At 43.5% G+C, this 21,326-nt stretch overlaps 1 protein-coding gene across 1 annotated transcript in view; it reads left to right on the forward strand.

The window, feature by feature from the left end:
• The window catches only part of arpp21 (cAMP regulated phosphoprotein 21), a 281,688-nt gene that overhangs the window by 104,039 nt on the left and 156,323 nt on the right, over nucleotides 1-21,326 (forward strand). Inside the window, 1 exon segment of the mRNA XM_033020400.1 lies at nucleotides 6,023-6,186. The gene's annotated coding sequence lies outside the window, so the exon portion shown is untranslated.

Raw genomic sequence — 21,326 nt, forward strand, 5'->3', positions numbered from 1 at the left:
GTTCACTGTTCGGTCCATCAGTCCCAGTTGTAGTAGAGGTGTTTTTAAAACTCTACAAATTAATAAGTTCAAATGTTTATGGTATGGGTGGCTATCCCTTGTTACGGGTTGTAGCAATAAATCTGGTCTATGTGGGATGGTGATACATGGTTCTAATACCATGTTTAATACCACTGGGAACCATGGTTGAGTAGGCCAATCGGGTACTACTAAAATACCAGACGCAGAGTCTTGTTGTATTTTCCTTAATACCCGACTGATGAGGCAGAAAGGAGGGAATGCGTAAATAAACAATTTCCCCCAAATGCAGCGAAAATGCATCTGTCGCCGCTGCCCCAGGGTCTGGTTCCCATGAAACATAATTTGATAACTGGTGGTTAAGTCTGGATGCGAATAGATCGATATCTGATGTTCCATATTTTGCTGTAATATCAGCAAATACTTTTTTATTCAACATCCATTCGGTGTTTTCATTAAATTTGCGTGACCTGGTGTCTGCCACTAAATTTAGTCTTCCTGGTAGGTAAGTGACTGATATCCAAATATCTCTCTGGATACACCATTGCCAAATTGTATTAGCCAGATTGTCACATGATGTCGATTTGTTTCCACCCATGTGGTTAATGTATGCTACCACGGTGGTATTGTCTATCTGTAGTCTAACATGCTGGTGATATGATCCAGTACAATATGACTTTAGGCCATGGAATGCCCCCAACATTTCCAGGTAGTTTATGCCCAGTGTGAGTAATAATGATGCCTCCTGAGCAGTCCATCTACCTCCACAGCTGGTGATGGTATTGGTGGCTCCCCACCCAAGTGCACTGGCATCAGTTTGTAGTATCATGGAAGGGTTACTGTCAATGATTGGATTGGAACAAAGCCAGATGTTATCTATCCACCATTTTAGTTCCATTTTAGCTTGATTGGTAGTTTCATAGGTCTGTCAAAGTGACCTGCATTAATTTAGAGTGCTTGTATTTTTGCTCTCTGTAAGTTTTGGTAATGTAGAGGTCCAAATTGTGTGGCTGGAAAGGCAGCCACCATTTTGCCAATTACTTTTGCTACCAATCTGATGGATGGTTTGCTGATGTCAATGAGGTTATTGCAAGCCTCTATTAAATCTCTAGCCTTTCCCTTAGGCAGAGTCACCGACATGTGAACTGAGTCAATGGTGAACCCCAAATAGTCCATAGTAGTGGAAGGCGTTAGTTCAGATTTAACTGGATGGATAATATATCCCAGTTTTTCAAATAACTGTTTTGTGGCTGTTACAGTTTGTTTGGCCAATTCCAAAGTTTTGCCCACAATGAGTATGTCATCTAAATATGCCATGACCATGTGTTTACGTTTACGTAGAAACGCTAGGGCTGGTTTCAAAATTTTGTGAACAGCCTGGGGCTGATGATAAACCATTGGGCAGTGCTTTATACTGCCAGAGTTGTCCCATCCTGTTGAATTTTAAGTAACATCTGTGGTCACCTCGTATAGGCACTGAATAGTAAGCATCTTTTAAATCGATGCTGGCCATGAAGTAACCTTTGGAAATTAATTGTTTAGCAGTAACAAAGGTTTCCATTTTGTCAGATCTATGATGATGCGACAACCACCATCTTTTTTGTTTTTGGTAAATATATTGGACACGAATTCTAATGGTTCGTGTTGAGTTTTCTCAATTACACCTTTTACTTAAAGCCGCTCCAGTTCAGCTTGCGCTTTTGATTTTTCTTTATCAGAAAGCACGAACATTCGGTTCGGTATATGTTGAACTGGAGGGCTGTACTTGTGTATATACTCTATTGTATATCCCTGGATACTGCTTAAGATGTAAGTATCGGTTGTTAACATGCTCCATGCATTCAGAAAAGAGTGTAATCTCCCCCCAACCTCCATGCTCCCTGTATTTTGTAGGGAACCAGACCCACCTACCTCCATAGTTACCAGTGGCAGGTTTACTTCTTTTTGTAGGTTCTTCGCTGCTGTTGTTGCGCTGGTGTCTGGATTTTCAGTTTGGTTGGCGTTGGAGGTCCCCGCATCTTCCAAGAAGGCCGGCCTGGGCCATGGCCTAAAAAAGACTCATGTTTTGAGTACCGGGCCTTCGAGCTTTCACCAGTTCTGCTGGTGGGTGCGTAGGGGTGCTGTCTTTGGCTGTAGTGGGTTTTTGTTGGAGTCCCTTTTATTAGTCCAGTAGGTTCTCTCGTTCCTGCACCCCTTGCACACTTGTCTTTCCTTCTGCGGACCCCTCTTCCAGGTCAGCCCAGAACTGACCCGCAGTGCTCCCCTCTGATGAGGTAGAAGCACTGTGCAGCCCTTCAAGAGGTACTGCTGTGGGTTTATCATAGGGCCCACAGTGACCCGACTCCATCTCCCGGAGTCTGTCATGTTGGAGCAAATGCTCCACACACCGCTCCATCCGGCTCCAGCGCTCTCGGTCGCTGGCCGCCCGCAGTTGTTCAAAGTCGGACTCCTCTGAGTCCACGACCTTGTTTGTTTTTGTGTCTAGCCTTTCCGCCGGGCCGCGTGGATCTGGCCGGTGCGGAGGCGACATCGGGCACAGCTGATCCCACTATCGGTGATCCGAGTGCCGCTGGCTGCTGCTGGCTGCCCGCTGCTCCGCGGTCCTCCCTCACCAGCTTTGTCCTTACCGCCCGACCGCGGAGTGGATCTGGCCGGTGCGGAGGCGACATCGGGCACAGCTGATCCCATTATAGGTGATTCAAGTGCCACTGGCCGCTGCTAGCCCACCAGCTTTGTCGCAGCCCGTTGGTTTCTCCACCTGTAATCAGCATGGGAAAACACAAAAAGACCGCAGCTCTTACCTGCAGGTCCAGATTTAAATTGTCGCTACGGGGGAACGTCGTTCCACCCCGTCTCCTGCCGTTTTCGACTTGTCAAAAGTCGACGGCCCCATTCTGATACTCTCCCGCCCGGCCATGGTGTTTCTGGCCGGCGCGGGACCAAAAGTCGGCACAGCTGATCCCTTACGGGGCTTGTGCCTTCAGCTGCTGCTGGCTCCCGTAACTTCGCGGTCCTCCCCAGCCAGCTTCACTCGCAGCACTTGTGGACACTATTTTGTCCAGCTTCCCCCCCCTGTGTAAAAACAGCGCGGGGACAAAAACTACCGCAGAGTAAATCACTTACCTGCAGGTCGCGGTTTCAAACTTACCGCTGCGGGGGACACTCCACCCCGCCTGTCGTTTCGCAAGCGTGAAAGCGATATGACACGCATGCGTCGTGGCGGGCTTCTTCACGTAGTCACTCACGTGACTCCGAAGTAAAATTCAGATAAGTGTGTGGTATCTTCACCAGAAAAGACCTGTGGAATGTTGTGGAGCAGAGGGATCCAGAAGTACAAGTACATCGTTTGCTGTAAGTGGCATCGCAGGTGGATAGGGTGGTGAAGAAGGCTTATTGCATCCTGCTGGTCAACAGTCAGGGAACTGTATATAGAAGTTGGGATTTTATGTTGCAGTTGCCATTCAATGCCTTTACTTCTTAGAAGATTGAGGAGCTTTGGTGTGTCAATTAATGCTCTATTGAACCTCTACCAGTGTAAGGTAGAGAGCATATTGACAGGTTGCATCATGACCTGTTTCGGCAACTCGAACGCTCAGGAATAAAAGGAGATTACAAAAGGTGGTTAACCAATGATAGACACGGTCACGGTGGTGCAACGGTAGAGTTGCTGCCTTACAGCGAGTGTAGCGCCAGAGACCCGGGTTCGATTCCGACTATGGGTGCTGTCTGTACGGAGTTTGTACGTTCTCCCCGCGACCTGCGTGGGTTTTCTCCGAGATCTTTGGTTTAATCCCACACTCCAAAGGCGTACAGGTTTGTAGGTTAATTCGCTTGGTAAATGTAAACAAAAACAATTGTCACCAGTGGGTGTAGGATAGTGTTAATGTGCGGGGATCGCTGGTCGGCGTGGACCCGGTGGGCCGAAGGACCTGTTTCCACGCTGTAACTCTAAAATAAACTAAACTAAACAAAGAGTTGGAGTAACTTAGCACAGAATTGGAGTAACAGGCAGCATCTCTGGAGAGAAGGAATGGGTGACATTTCAGGTCAAGACCTTTCTTCAGACTAGTTAGGGAAAAGGGATACGGGAGATATAGACGATGATGTAGAGAGATAATGAACAATGAATGAAAGATATGCAAAAAAGTAACAATGATAAAGGAAACAGGCCATTGGTAGCTGTTTATTGGGTGAAAACGAGAAGCTGGTGTGACTTGGGTGGGGGAGGGATGGAGAGAGGGGTTACTTGAAGTTAGAGAAATCAAAATCATACCACTGGGTTGTAAGTTGCCCAAGCGAAATATGAGATGCTGTTCCTCCAATTTGCAATTAGCCTCACTCTGACAATGGAGGAGGCCAAGGACAGAAAGGTCAGTGTGGGAATAGGACGTAAGTCTGCTTGCTGCTGCAAGTAAGAATTTTATTGTTCCGTTTCAGTACAAATAAAACACTCTTGACTCAGTTCAAGGTTTCAATGTTTCAATGTCAGTTTATTGTCACATGTACCAATTAAGGTACAGTGAGATTTGAGTTACCATACAGCCATACTAAGTGAAAAGCAACAAGACACACAACCACATCAAAGTTAACATAAACAGTGGATTCCACATTCCTCACTGTGATGGGAGGCAATAAAGTTCAATTTTCTTCCTCTTTGTTCTCCCGCGGTCGGGGTAGTCAAACCATCCGCAGTCGGGGCGATCAAAGCCCCCGCAGCCGACGACCGAAACCCGCCTCGGGGTGATCGAAACTCTCTCCGCGGCATGGAGCTCCCGAATCAGCCTCTTCTTACCAGAGACCGCGGGCTTCACAATGTTAAAGTCCACAGGCCCCGCGGTTGGAGCTTTGATCCCCGGCAAAGGGAACGCAAGCTCCGCGATGTTAAAGTCCCACAGACTCCCGCGGCTTGGAGCGCCCGTCAGTCACCAGGAAAGGCCAACAACTCCATGATGTTAGGCCGCAGTGCGGACGGAGATACGATACGGAAAATAATCGCATCTCCGTCGAGGTAAGAGATTGAAAAAATGTTTCCCCCACCCCCCTAAATAAACCAAACCAAGGAACACTAAAACATACTTTTTATCACATACTAAAAATAACAAAAATGAAGAAAGGACAGACAGACTGTTGGCGAGGCAGCCACTTCTAGTGGCGCCACCCAGTGTTTTTCGATATTTGTCATCATGTTATATGGAAGATGCCGTTAAACTGGAAAGAGTGCAGAGAAGATTTACGAGTATGTTGTCGGGACTTGAGAGCCTGAGCTATAGGGAGAGGTTGGGCTCCCTGGAAATGAAGGAGTGATCTTATTGAGGTGTATAAAAGTATGAGGGAAACAGATAGTGTGAATGCACACTGTCTTTTTTCCAGGGTAGGGGAATCAAGAATAAGAGGTTTCAGGTGAGAGAGGGAACTTTTTCAGACAGAAAGAACAAGCTGCCAGAGGAAGTAATTGGGGCAGGTTCAGGAACAACATTGAAAAAATATTTAGATAGATACATGGATGGGAGAGGTCTAGAAGAATATGGGTCAGGTGCAAGCATATAAAGCTTGCTTGGATGGGGCATCTTGGGCAGTATGGACGGGCCAAATGGCTTGTTTCCGTGCTGTATGAATCTGACACCATGACTCTATCACAGTTATTAAAAATATAATTCATTGATTTTTTTTGGAAAAACACTGGGAGCTTTAAGCAATTCTATTTCTTATGACCTGAACAGGATTGAAGCAAGAATCTTTCAGGTAGCTGAATGAGAGCAGCACACAACAAGATATGCGTAATAATGGAGTAAAATAGTTGTTAATTTTAGCTCATTGCGTAGGAGCTGTTATGATTGAACAACCATTTCTTGTCTTTATTAGTGAAGCAGCCAGTAGTTTGAGACAGGTGGAGCTAATTCAAACTGTGAAGCAGATTTATTTCAAGCAGGTCATTATTGCAGAAAATCTGCCTCTCCTCAAGACTTACTTTAACCCGTACATTATTTAATCTTATTTATTGCAGATTGACGATAGTCTAGCAAATCTTCCTTGGATGCAGCATGGAGACTGTCGTTTTGGACTGTTGTTGAGGGCATGCAATTCATTTTATTATTAATCATTTGTGAAATTTCACCAGTGAGCAACATCACATAGGAAACATCAACCTACAGCATCAGTGCACTGAAGGTAATTTTTTGTTAGTAAATCTGAGTGAAAATTCTGATTGAAGTGCTGATAGCCAATATTAATTTTTGCCTTAATATGGTGAGGGAAAGCAGGGATGTTTGGATTTACATGTTAGTAAATTGTGCTTTTGGATATATATTTCATCAATTTATCATTGCGTACCCACAGACCAGTTCTTGAGTCACACTGACTCACCAGCCTAAGAAAAGGTGTGTTTTCTGGAGGATGAGATTTTGAGAATAATTTGATCATTCATCTTTTCTGTTCAGATCGGTAGAAATTTTCATTATGTAAAGTAAAATAAACTTCTCGGATGTTGATGATATGTGGATGTTAATGAGCAAATTGGTTAATTTGCACATTTTGGGCAAGTCTACATTCTCTTTGTTCCATCATAATTTGATGTATGAAAGAAACAATGACAATTAACAAATTCAATTAATAAATACAATGTCATATATTATCAAGATTATTATGTGAAATTTGAAAATGTGATTTAAAATGCATTTGTGCTTTAAGAATAGAAATTAATTTTAGCTGCAGGATAACAATGACGTAAGTGTTTTTTATCTGTAAATCTGATGTACCGTCGATTTAATGTTGATCGTTATCTATTTTATAGGATCATAAGACATATGAGCAGAATTAGTCCATTCGGCCCATCAAGTCTGGCCCGCCATTCGATGGCTGATCTATTTTTCCCTCTCAACCCCATTGTCCTGCCTTTGCCCATAACCTTTGATGACACTCAATCAAGAACCTACCAATCTCCGCTTTAAAAATACCCAATTACTTGGCCTCCACATCAGTATGGCAATGAATTCCACAGAATCACCACCCTGTTGGTAACTACAGCTGTTGCCAAAACAAAACACATGATTAATTATTTGCATTACTGTTGGTTGATACTAAAAGCTTCCAACTCACAAAGATTTTATGACATTGTGGGGTGGGTGAAGAGGAGGTTGGTTGAAGGGCTGGGAGGATTCCCTTTATTTTGTGTACAATTAGTTAATCAATGGGCTTTTGATGATCATGAATCTAGAAATCTGGCCATTATTCTTTGCGGAATTTTCATCAATTATGTAATTTAGAATTGATGTAATGTACCAGTAACTTGATTTTTTTTTTAAATTAAGCTGAATTCATATGTATGGTCTTGCAAACATTTTATATGAAAACCTATATTTGATATTTTCAAATGGCAATCTTTGCTTTGTAAAACTGAAAAACATAGCTCTCTTTACCATTTAATCTCTCAATGTTATATTGTATTGCTGTATAGGTTGCACTTCATTCATGTTGTGTCGTTCGTCCCTTCTCTCTCATAAATATTTAGATTTTCTTCCCCACTAAGCAATGGCCTTTCACTTTGGTACATTAATGTTTATCTACATGAAACCTTTTGTCGTAATTGCATTCTTACTAAAAATATTCTTATGCCAATTACATTGGTACAGCACAGAATGAAGCCAACTATTATGTCTGTCTTTTGCGCAGGAGAAACCCCTTAATACCATTATACAGCTTTTCCCCACTGCTTTGCAAATAATTTATTTTCCAGTAAAAAACATGTAACTGCCACTATATATTTTTGGAATTAAGTAATTTATAAAATAGCCACTCTACAAAAACAATCATGACTCCAACATGATATGTGATACTGAATATAATGGTGAAGACAGTGTAGTGTATCGTCCTAAAATTCCAGCTAAAGTCCACCTGGAGGCCAACATAGCACATTGCTCTTCCCTCAATGAGATCTACCGGTTAGTTTTAGTGAATTGGCATTTAGCTGAAGCTCCAGCTCACATGTACATTCATTCACGAGCAGAATTCCTGAACATTACCACCACCTGCTGAATCACTAGTATTGAAGCCAGACTCGATAAAACAGGGGTGGGCAACCTTGTTCTGCATAGGGGCCAGGACCCATGTCTGTGAGCGGATGGCGGGCCACATCTATCACCATAGTAAATAAATGGAGGTAATAATAATACATACTAACTAAACTTATATTACATGGATCCCATTGAGGGAAGAGCAATGGTCTATGTTGGCCTCCAGGTGGACTTTAGCAGGAATTTTAGGATGATACACTGTCTTCACCATTATATTCAGTATTACATATCACGTTGACATATTTATATATTTAAGCAATATTGTCTACTGAACATAGCAGTTAGTTTGAGACACTGGTATTGAAACTACCCTCACCCATCTGTCCTAAACTTCATGCTGACCCTTTGTTACCCTCTCTCTACTCCCTCCCCCTCCCCCAATTCACTCTCCCCCTCCTCTCCCCCTCCTCTCCCCTCCCCCTCTCCACCACTTCTCACCTCCTCCCCCTCTCCCTTCCTCTTCTCCTCCCCTACCTCCTACCCCCTCTCCTCCATCTCCCCCTCTACCTCCTACCCCCCCTCTCCTCCCCTCTCTCCTCCCCCTCTCTCCTCCCCCTCTCTCCTCCCCCTCTCTCCTCCCCTACCTCTCCTCCCCCCCTCTCTCCTTCCCCCCTCCTCTCTCCTTCGTTTTCCCCCATTCCTTCTCCACTTCTCCCTCTCCTCCCCTCTCTCCAATTCCCCCATCCCTTCCCTCCCCACCTCCCTCTCCCTCCTCTCCAAGGTCTAGTCCCGTCCATTTACCACTGGATACCTGCCCACTGTGTCCACATGAAACAACGGCCAGGAGCGCCGCCATTTTTGAGGAGGGCGGCCCTGGCCCTGACACTGACCCTGACCAAAGATCCTATAGCGGAGCAAGATAGACCACTCCTGCTAAATGCAATGTGCTGACGTGTAATACGCAACGGAACGGAACGTGGGCCTTTTTTTCATCCATTTCCGTAACCAGACCCGACCCAACCCGACTCGCAGTGTAATCAACGTTACGGGGGATCAGTTTGTGTTAATAAATTTAAATTCTGAAAATGAGGAAAAAGATTTTTACCAAATAACTGTTATTTTTACGAGGATGTTTCTGTAACCGGCTTCCGTCTCCGCACTATTATCCTATGGGATCTTTGGTGTGGAGACGGAAGGCGGTTACGGAAATGGGGCCTTAAATTACCCATGAATCTGCCCATGACCGTACTACGTCTTTTTCGTCGAGTGGATTATCTTGCTCGCTATAGGATCTTTGACCCTGACCCTGACCCTGACCCTCCCCTGGGTGAAGCGCGGGGATGGATGGTTCCGGGGCGCGCTAAGCGCTGAGCATCAAGCACCGCAGCCGCTGCAACTGCAACTGCACTTTTACATCAGTGGAACTGCGTCCACTTTTGCCCAGTTCGTGGGATTATATCAGTTCCGATTTTTTGTATCTGCAAACAGGATTGCTAGGAGCATTAAAGCAAGTATTTATGTCGCTGGCCAACAGTATTAAACAGTCTAAAGAAGTGTGGATATCGGAAAAAAACTCATCTGCGGGCCGGATGATTTTGGGTTACGGCCCGGATCCAGCCCATGGGCCTTCGGTTGCCGACCCCTGGGCTAAAAGGTGACATTGAAAAATTGAGAACTGGGAAACAAATTGTTTATGGCTAAACACAAATAGCCTTGAGACCTTAGCACAGAGAGCAATCTGGGATGTAAGAGCTCAAGAGTCAAGAGTCAAGAGTGTTTTATTGTCATATGTCCTGGATGGGACAAGGAAATTCTTACTTGCTGCAGCACAACAGAATATGTGAATATGTAAACATTGTACATAACGGGGAAAATGGAAAAAAAAGAAAAAGTTCAATAAATAACAAATATAGTGCAATAATAATATAGTCTTTTGCAGTTCAGAGCCCATAGCTTATTCGTTGTTGTGTTCAATAGCCTGATGGCTGTGGGGAAGAAGCTGTTCCTGAACCTGGACGTTACAGTTTTCAGGCTCCTGTACCTTCTTCCTGATGGCAATGGTGAGATAAGTGTATGTCCAGGATGGTGTGGGTCCTTGATGATTTTGGCTGTCTTTTTGAGGCAGCGACTACGATAGATCCCTTCGACGGTGGGGAGGTCAAAGCCGGTGATGGACTGGGCAGTGGTCACGACTTTTTGTAGTCTTTTCCGCTCCTTTTCCGTTCAAGTTATCCATTTGCGGATTTTGTACAAATATAACAATTATTTCCAATTATAGTCATTCAGCATTGAAACAGATCCATCGGCCCAAGCTGCCTATTCTGACCAAGATGCCACATTTATAGTAGTCCCATCCGACCCCGTTTGGCCAATATCCCTCTAAACCTTTCCTGTCCATGCACCTGTCCAAATGTATTTTAAATGCTGTTATAGTCCCTGCCTCAATACCTCCTCTGGCAGTTCCATACACTCATCATCCTATGTGTGAAAACGTTACGCATCAAGCTCCTATTAAATCGTTCCCCACTCATCTTAAACCTACAGTATGTCCCTGTTCTTGATTCTCCTACTCCAGATAAAAGACTCTAACCCCATCTATTCTGTTCATGATGTTGTACACCTCTACAAGATCATCCCTCATCCTCCTGCGCTCCAAATAATAAAGTTGGAAGACGTATGTGAGGTATTAAACAAGTACACTGCATCTGTATTCAACAAGGTGAAGGACTTGGAGGACAGCAGGATCAGTGTGGAGAATACAAATATGCTAAAGCAATTTGAGATCGAGAAGGAGGTGGCGCTGAGGCGCTTTGAAGAGCATTAAGGTGGATATGTCCCCAGGGCCTAATGGGATCTATCCCAGGTTATTGAAGGAGGCAAGAGAGGAGATTACAGGGGCCTTGACGAGGATCTTTGTTCTGGAGGACTGGAAAGTGGTCAATGTTTTTTATTTGTTTAAGAAAGGAAGTCAAGACAATCCAGGGAACTATAAGCCGGTGAGCCTCATGTTAGTGTTAGTGAACTATCAGAGAGAATTCTTCGAGATAGGATTTACTCCCATTTGGAAAATAATGGCCTTATTGGGGATAGCTAGCATGGCTTGGTATGCGGCAGGTCGTGTCTCACTAACCTGATTATGTTTTTTGAAGAGGTGATGAAGGAGATTGATAAAGGTCAGGTGTAGAATGTTGTATACATGGATTTTAGTAAGGCTTTTGATAAGGTCCCTCATGGCAGACTGATCCAGAAGATTGAGATGTACGATATTCATGATGACTTGTTCGTTTCGATTTGCAACTGGCAGTCATAGAAGACAGAGGGGTGGAAGATGGAAGAGCTGGAAGGTAGATATTCTGGCTGGGGGTCTGTAGAGTTCTGCAGGGATCTGTGCTGGGACCTCTGCTGTTTGTACTATAAATAAATTACCTAGACATAAATGTAGGTAGACAAAAATGCTGGAGAAACTCAGCGGGTGAGGCAGCATTTACGGAGCGAAGGAAATAGGCGACATTTCGGGTCAGACTGAATGTAGACATAAATGAAGATGGGTGAGTAAGTTTGCTGATGACACCGTAATTGGAAGGATTGCAAACTGTGAGGAAAGCTATCAGAAGATACAGCGGGATAGAGATCAGCTGCAGAAATGGGCAGAGAAATGGCAGATGAAGTGTAACTGGAACAAGTACAAGATGTTGCACTTTGGGAGGTTGAATGTAAGGAGAGATAATACAATTAATGGCAAGACCCTTAACAGCATTGATGTGGAGACGGGTCTTGTATTCCAGGTTCAAAGCTCACTGAAGGTGACAAGATGCATGTGGTATGCTTGCCTGCATTGCTCGGAGCATTGAGTACGAGTCGGGACGTTTAGCTCTATCAGACTTTGGTTAGGCCTCATTTTGAATTTTGCATGCAGTTCAGGTCTCCCCATTTGAGGAAAGATGTGGAAGCTTTGGAGAGGGTGCAGAGGAGAGGTTGGATAGACTTCGATTGTTTAACCTGGAATGTCGAAGTATGAGGGGAGACGTGATGGAAATATATGAAATTTTAAGAAGTTCTTAAATCATAAAATCTTAAGAATTATAAGAAGACAGTCAGAACCACTTTCCCTGGTTGGAAATGCCCAACATTAGAGGCCACAGCTATAAGGTGAGAGGAGGGAAGATGAATGGAGATGAGTCTTTTCCACAGAGTGTGGTGGGGACATTGGTGTCCTTCGCTCCAACATTTCCTTCGCTCCAACATTGGAGCGAAGGAAATAGGCAACGTTCAGTCTGAAGAAGGGTTTCGGCCCGAAACGTTGCCTATTTCCTTCGCTCCATAGATGCTGCTGCACCCGCTGAGTTTCTCCAGCACTTTTGTCTACCTTCGATTTTCCAGCATCTGCAGTTCCTTCTTAAACACTTGCCTATCACAGGTTTATTGCTCCAACGTTGCAGCTCCATCTTAAATAAAGGCACAACATTTGCAATCCTCCAGTGTTCTGGGACCTCACCTTTAGTTAACATTCATATATATTATTCATAGATCTGCACATCTCATATTCATACTTTATATCCATATTCATATATCTCAGACATGTCTTCCACACAATTTATTCTCTAGCCTCACACAGTGTTCTTAGATGTAGCTGATCAGGCACCAGAGAATTATCTGCCTTCAAACATTTTAAGATGTCCAACCTCCTCTACTGCAAAATGGACTGTTCCCAAAAAACCCCACTAACTTACCTGAGTACCCACGTCTTCATTTCTTACTCTATATTAGAAATGAGAAATATATAACTCCAGAGAGCCGCATGTTTTATCGTCTTAGCATCAAACAGCATGGCTGTATAAATGACTTTGACGTAAATGCAGATGGGTTGGTGAGTAAGTTTCCTGATGACACCAACATTGGAGGAGTTACAGATAGTGAGGGAGGCTGTCGGAAGATGCAGTGGGATACAGATCAGCTGCAGAAATGGACAGAGAAATGGCAGATAGAGTTTAACCGGAGCAAGCATTTGGTGTTGCCCTTTGGGAGGTTGAATGTAAGGAAAATTGTAAAAATGATTCCGTTGTCCAAGAAGTGAGCAATGTATCGCGATGTATGTACATCACAGTGTATAGCGATGATTTGGATGAGGGAATTAAATGCTTTGTGGCCAAGTTGGCAGATGATATATTTATGTTTTCCAGAGACAAACACATAATGCTGGAGTAACTCAGCTGGTCAAGCATCATCTCTGATGAGTATGGATAGATGAGGTTTTGGGTTGGGACCATTCTTCAGATTCATTGTAGTGTTGTGTAAAACTGGAAGCAAGAAAAAAACGAGGCGGCAACTAATGACCTCAGGCAAGGAGGTTCCCAGATAATTCTACTGAACTTGCTTTCATCGCCTTTCGGCCCAATAGACAATAGGTGCAGGAATACCCCATTCGGCCCTTCGAGCCAGCACTGCCATTCAATGTGATCATGGCTGATTATCCTCAATCAGTACCCCGTTCCTGCCTTCTCCCTATATCCCCTGACTCCGCTATTTTTAAGAGCCCTATCTAGCTCTCTCTTGAAAGCATCCAGAGAACCTGCCTCCACCGTCCTCTGAGGCAGAGAATTCCACAAGAGAATTCCCGACTGCCAGCTTGCCTCGTCCTGCATTATATTCTGTCTACCTGCCATCTAATTTAAACCCTCCTCTGTTGACTAGCATCATACCTACCTGATAGGATATTGACTCCCTGATTGTCTCTAGTTTGTCTCCACTGCTGATCCTGAATAGTAATGTCAACTTTAAACAATCTTCACAGATTGGAACAATTTGACTGTGGAAGTGATTGCTAGTCTTCCCACTTCACAACATCAGTAATTCTGGTTTGACAGGACCTTTGATGCTGCCTTTGTGGAGTTTGTATATTCTCTCTGTGACTGCCTGTTTTTTCCTAGTAGTTGTTTGGATTCTTCCCGCATGCCAAAGATGCATGGATGTTAATGGTTCCTAATGTGTAGATGAGTGATGGATTTAAACATCTCAATGATAACCATTGAATGACAGCCAGTGGATGTGGTGTAACTGGACTTTCAAAAAGTCTTTGACAAGGTCCCACACAAGAGATTAGTGTGCAAAATTAGAGCATTAGGTGTTGGGGGTAGAGTATTGACATGGATAGAGAACTGGCAGACAGAAAGCAAAGAATAGGTATTATATGGGTCCTTTCCAGAATGGCAGGCAGTGACTAAGGGGGTACCGCAAGGCTCAGTGCTGGGACCCCATTTATTTAAATATATATTACCGATTTAGACACTGGAATTAAATGTAACATCTACAAGTTTGCGAATGACACAAAGCTGGGTGGCAGTGTGAGCTGCGAGGAGGATGCCATGAGGCTGCAGGGTGACTTGGATAGGTTGGGTGAGTGGGCAGATGTATGGCAGATGCAGTATAATGTGGATAAATGTAAGGTTATCCACTTTGGTGGCAAGAACAAGAAGGCAGATTATTATCTGATTGGTGTCAGATTAGGAAACGGGGAGGTGCAACGAGATCTGGGTGTCCTTGTACATCGATCACTGAAAGTAAGCATGTAGGTATAGCAGGCAGTGTAGAAAGCAAATGGCATGTTGGCCTTCATAGCAAGAGGATTTGAGACAAGGAGCAAGGAGGTCCTACTGTAGTTGTATAGGGCCCTGGTGAGACCACACCTGGAATATTGTGTGCAGTTTTGGTCTCCTAGTTTGGGAAAGAACATTTTTGCTATTGATGGAGTTCAGCGAAGATTCACCAGGTTAATTCCCAGGATGGCGGGACTGATGAAATAATGGATCGACTAGGCTTATATTTCACTGGGATTCAGGATGAGAGGATATCTGAAAGAAACATATAACATTCTTAAGAGATTGGACAGGCTAGATGCAGGTAAAATGTTCTCGATGTTGGGGGAGTCCAGAACCTGGGGTCACAGTTTAAGAATAAGGGGTAGGCCATTTAGGACTGAGATGAGGAAAAACCTCTTCACCCAGAGAGTTGTAATTCTATGGAATTCTCTGCTACAGAAGGCAGTGGAGGCCAATTCACTGGATGGTTTCAAGAGAGAGTTGGATGTGGCTCTGCAGGTTGGAATCAAGGGATATGGGGAGAGAGCAGGAACGGGGTACAGGATTAGATGCTGGTTGAAAAGCAGTAGCTCTACCGCTATGCCACCGTGCCTATGTCTTTTGTTTCTGACTATATCTGTGGGCCAGAAATTGCCATGCCTGATAACTTCAGCAATAAGTGAGAGTGTTAAATTCTAGAGGAAACACGCCTGGTTAATTAAAGCACACCCTGTTGACTTTAGAAGGTGTGGGACCAGGTCATAGAGTCATTCAGTGTGGGAACAGGCCCTTCAGCCCATCATGGTCAATCTACAATAGTCCCACCTGCCTGTGCTTGGTCCATATCCCTCTAAACCTATCCTATCCATGTACCTGTCCAAATGTCTCTTAAATATTATGATTGTAATGTATTCATACATATTCATGTATATGTTAATGAGTTGGTGTTAAATGTAAGTAGGGAATGTTGGGTAATAAACCTCTCTCTCGTGATCCAGGCAACCTGCGTGTAAGTTGTTATTCATTCTGCCGTCCGGAATATAATAAAATTGGCAACGAGGATGGGATAGAGTTTGTGAACTCATCCTTTAAATACAGTGCAGGACTATTTTGCAACACGCAGTATTGTTTAACATTTTAAACAGTAAATATGGAGTTGTGTCGCAGTTGTTTGCGAGCTGGACACGATAGGCCTCAGATCCTTCTATGCAGGGGACTGTAGTTTAAAACAGCAGCTGTACAAATCTGCGAGAGTTTGTCAGGCTATCCCTATGATGTGTCTATGTGGCAAGATGTCGTCCTTGGGATTGTATAACATTTTAGACTGAGTATTTTTTGTCAAGTTCCTTAAGCTGAATAGCCTTTGTACAGCTAAGGTTTAGGTGAATTGTTACACCAGAACAGACAGGAAATTGGGGTTTTTGAACGGACTATAAAAAAAAGAGAACGACACGATGGCAGCGTCCACGGGCTACATCGGAAACCTTGGCAATTTTGACAAGAGTAGAGCCGTTTAGCTCCTATATGGAGAGAGCAAACGTGTTTTTCATGGCAAACAACATAATGGAGATTAGTGGTGGAGGAGAGATAGTGACTGAAACAAATAAGATCGTTTGCGAACGTATGAAAGCGATTCTGCTCACGGAGATCGGTCCCGAAGTGTACGGCACACTTGTGAATCTCCTTGCGCCCATAAAGGCAAAAGACGTGCCATTCAATGACATTATGAAGAAGTTGGAGGAGCATTTCAACCCAAAGCCTCTGGAAATTGCAGAAAGCTATAAATTTGGCACTAGAAACCAGAAGCAGAATGAGACAATAAATGAGTACATTGTTGCCTTGAAAAACTTAAGTTTGCACTGTAACTCGCAAGATCTGTACACAGAACTTAGCGGAGCAAGATTCTTCACTAAACTGGATTTGTCTCACGCTTATGCCCAACTCAATGTCGATAAGGAAAGTCAGCAGTACTTGACTATCAACACACATAAGGGCTTGTATTCATATACAAAGCTGCCCTATGGTGTGAAATCCTCCCCGAAAATCTTCCAGTCTGTCATGGACAAAATGTTACAAGGCATTCCGCACTGTGTGTGCAACCAGGATGACCTACTGTTATTCACAGAGGGCATGGTAGAACATCTGGAAATCCTCGAGCAAGTTCTCACACGACTGAACTGCCACAGTGTCAAACTGCGTCAAAGTAAATGTGCATTTGCGCAGTCAGAGGTGGTCTACCTTGAACTCAAAGTAGACACCAACGGACTTTGCCCTGTGAAGGCGAAAGTTGAAGCAATAGTGAATGCTCCAAAACCCAACAATGTGTTAGAGCTACAATCATTCCTTGGGATGGTGCAGTTCTATGCACGATTCCTTCCAGATTTAGCAACTGTGCTAAAGCCACTTCATCATCTGCTACAAAAAGATGTAAAATGGATGTGGGGAAAGGAACAGCAACGTGCATATAACATCTGCAAGGAAAACTTGACAAGTGACAAACTCCTTGTTCACTACGATATGACACGTGAGATGAAAATTGTTTGTGATGCTTCAAGTTATGGTGTGGGTGCAGTGATCTCCCACGTAATGAATGACGGACAGGAAAAGCCTATTGCTTTTGCGCCCCGCACCCTATCACCGAGTGAACGCAATTATGCACAGATAGAAAAGGAAGCACTCAGCATCGTGTTCGGAATCAAGAAATTCCATCAGTTTCTTATCGACAAGACCATTCACCCTAGTGACTGATCACAAGCCACTACTAGTGATACTTGGTCCCAAGTCAGCTATATCTTCCATGGCAGCATCAAGGATGCAGCGCTGGACAATGTTGCTGTCCCAGTATGACTACCAGGTGGAGTACAGAAGCTCCAAGTGCAACGCAGTTGCAGATGCGTTGTCCCGGTTGCCCCATGAGAACTCTGACGTGGGAAGTGAGAACTCAATCTACACACTGCAAGTTGTAGATGAAGACTTTCCAGTGACTGCAACAGAAATTGCAGCAGAAACAAAGAAAGACAATGTGCTGGTGGGCTTATGAACAGACATTGAACGGATGGACTGAAATCGATTATGGATTGAAATCAGTTCTGAACTCGGAGCTGAAGCCTTTCCATAATCGACGCCATGAATTATCATGTGAGCAGGGATGCATTAAGTGGGGTTACAGAGTGGTTGTACCAGAGTCTTTGAGAAACAAAATTATGAATGAACTTCATGCCGAACATCCTGGCATAGTAAGCATGAAGTCAATTGCCAGAAGTTTTGTGTATTGGCCTGGTATTGACAGTGACATCGAGTCACTGGTGAACAAATGTAGCGTCTGCCAAAATTGCCGGAGTAAACCACCAAAAACACCACTGCAACCCTGGTTATGGCCAAGTAGACCTTTTCAGAAAGTTCATGGAGATTTTTGTGAAAAGGGTAATGATCACTTTCTGGTACTAGTAGATAGTCATTCCAAATGGATTGAGGTTAAGTATATGGGGTCAAGCACTACTACTGAGTGTACCATAGATGAGTTGAGATCCATTTTTGCATGCCATGGTTTACCAGAAGAACTTGTTTCTGATAACGGGCCTCAGTTTCGTTCAGAACAGTTCAAAGAGTTCATGCAGCAGAATGGTGTAAAACACATACTTGTTTCCCCATACCATCCAGCCTCCAACGGGGCGGCGGAAAGGTCTGTTAGAATTGTTAAAGATGCTCTCAAGAAACAGATTTTGCAGGGTAGTTCAAAGCTCAGCATGAAACATTGTTTGGCTAGTTTCTTGCTGAAGTACAGAACCACACAACACACAACAACAGGTTACTCACCTGCAGAACTGTTGATGAAGAGAAGGCTAAGAATACGCCTAAGTAGTTCAACCCAATTTGTCCTTGAGAGATGAGCAAAAAAAGTTAAAAATGCCATTTTAACTCCCACAAAAAGGAGAGGTACTTCAAGTCAGATGAGCAGGTTCGTATTCTCAGTCCTCCCAACAAGTCCAGTCGAGACAAATGGGATGTTGGGAAAATAGTGGAAGTGTGTAGAACAAAAAGATACTTAGTTGAAATTGGAGATAGGATCAAAGGTGTTCATGTTGATCAAATGATTCCAGCCAAAGATGAACCAAAAACTGAGCATGAAGTCCTAATCCCTGATTTTTTTAAATCGGAAAGTGAGTTGGAAGAGACCACTGTGATTGAAACACAAAGTTCAGTTAGTACAGACAAAGAAACAGATTCCTCTGGTCAAAGTCAGGGTACTAAAACAGCGAAACAAGCCAACAGTTGAGTCAACACCTAAACCTGTTACACCTGCTAATGTTAGACGATCAGGCAGGATCCGTAAACCAGTAGTCAGATTAGGTTTGTAAGTTAAGTAACTCACTGGATAAGTAAAACAAAAATGTGTAGATTTGTAAAATAAATATATTATGTTTATCACTTAAGATTTCATAAACACTGGTTTAAATCGAGTATCACAACAACAAAATTGTGACTGAGTACTTAGATTTAATACTTAAAAAAAGGAGATCAGTGTGATGTATTCATACATATTCATGTATATGTTAATGAGTTGGTGTTAAATATAAGCAGGGAATGTTGGGTAATAAACCTCTCTCTCATAATCCAGGCAACCTGTGTGTAAATTGTTATTCATTCTGCCGTCTGGAATATAACAATGATAGTATCTGCCTCAACTACCTCCTCCGGCAGCTTGTTCCATATATCCACTACCCTTTGTGCAAAAAAAAAAATACCCCTCAGATTAAATCTTTCCCCACTCACCTTAAACCTTTGTCCTCTGATTCTCGATTCTGGGCAAGAGACTGTGCATTTATCCGGTCTATTCCTCTTCTTCTTCTACTTCTTCTTCTTCTTCTTTTCGTGTCTTTGAAGCTGGTCGGCTATATGACAGTTTCCCATTCCTTTACACAGTCCTTTGCGTTTTTATTGAACACTGCAAGATCCTATTCCTCTGATGATCTTGCACACCTCTATAAGATGACCCCTCAACTTCCTGCGCATCAAGGAATAAAGTTGTAGCCTCCTCAACCTCTCCATGTAGCTCAGGCCCACGAGTCCTTCGTCAGTCCTCTCTGCACCCTTTCCAGCTTTAGTTTAGTTTATTGCTTATCGTCACATGTACCGAGGTGCAGTGAAAAGTGTGCTATCCAGTCAGCAGAAAGACTATATATGATTACAACTGAGCACTGTATTTACAGTTTATAGATGCATAATATGGGAATAACCTTTAGTGCAAGATAAATCCAGTAAAGATAGTTAGAGGGTCACCAATGAGGTAGATCTAGGTAATAAAAGGTAGGTAGGTAGATCTAATCTAGATAGATAGACCTGTTAGGTAGGTAATCTAAGAAAGGTAGATAATCCAAACTAGGTAGGTAGATCTAAGGTAGGTAGGAATGAAAAGTTCCTAAATCTGTAGAGTGACCTTTATGTAACACTACAAGCAATAAATTAGCATAATATGCTCATTGTTGTACTGTGACTGTTCAATGAACTGTTCAGTAAGTGTTTTGTGAATACTGAAATCATTGTGTGCAGGTCTGAAATGCATGAATGTGAAGAATGAACCAAAGTGCCCAACCCAATTTCCTGATGAGTATTTTTACAAGTGCACTTCAAGTTGGTCCGAAAGGCCTGTTTCCTCGCTGTATGACTATTACAAACCTGCACACCCTAGCAATGTGGGAGGAAACCAGAGCATTTAGAGAAAACCCACATGGTCACATGCAGAACATATAGGTCGAAGGGAACAGAGGGAAGGAAAACGAAGGAGGATAAAAGTGACTTGACCAACTAAGGCATGGGAAATGAGTGTACAAAGGCAGGGAAAGGAGCAGAGTGACTGGGGGAATGGGGGACAGGGTTTCTGGTTCTCGATTTCCCAAACTCTGGGCAAAGTCTATTGAGGGAGTGCAGCGTAGGTTCACCAGGTTATTTCCCGGGATGGCGGGAAAGAATGGATCGACAATATTGTTTATTGTCACATGTACCGAGGTACTTTCTACCTCATTGGTGACCCTTGGACTATCCTTGATTGGACTTTGCTGGCTTTACCTCACACTAAACATTATTCCCTTATCATATATCTATACACTGTAAATGGTTCAATTGTAAGCATGTATTATTTTTCCACTGACTGGATAGCACGCAACAAAAGCTTCTCACTGTACCTTGGTACATGTGACAATAAACAATAAACTGTAAGCTGCAACTGTAGAAGCGGGTGTGCAGAAAGGTGAGAGATACTACTTGAGATGCTACAAACCTGGTGGACCGCTGCACTCCCTCAAGAGACTTTGCCCAGAGTTTGGGAAATCAAGAACCAAAGGACAAAGCTTTAATAGACAATAGGTGCAGGAGTTGGTCGGTGTGGGACCAACTTGCCCACACCGACCAACATGTCCCATCTACACTAGTCCCGCCTGCCTGTGTTTGGCCCATACCCCTCTAAACCTGTCCAATCCGCTGTTTCTTAAAGGTTGCAATAATCCGTGCTTCAACTATCTCCTCTCTCAGCTTATTCCATACACCCATCACTCATTGTGTGAAAAAGATTCCCCTCAGATTCCTATTTAATCTTCCTCCCTTCACCTTGATTGTGGATGATCAGCCATGATCACAGTGAATGGCGGTGCTGGCTCAAAGGGTCGAATGGCCTACTCCTGTACCTATTGTCTATTGTCTATTAAAGCTTTGTTCTCTGGTTCTCGAT

The sequence above is a fragment of the Amblyraja radiata genome, chromosome 4 (assembly GCF_010909765.2).
Source record: "Amblyraja radiata isolate CabotCenter1 chromosome 4, sAmbRad1.1.pri, whole genome shotgun sequence".
Taxonomy (NCBI): Eukaryota; Metazoa; Chordata; class Chondrichthyes; order Rajiformes; family Rajidae; genus Amblyraja; species Amblyraja radiata.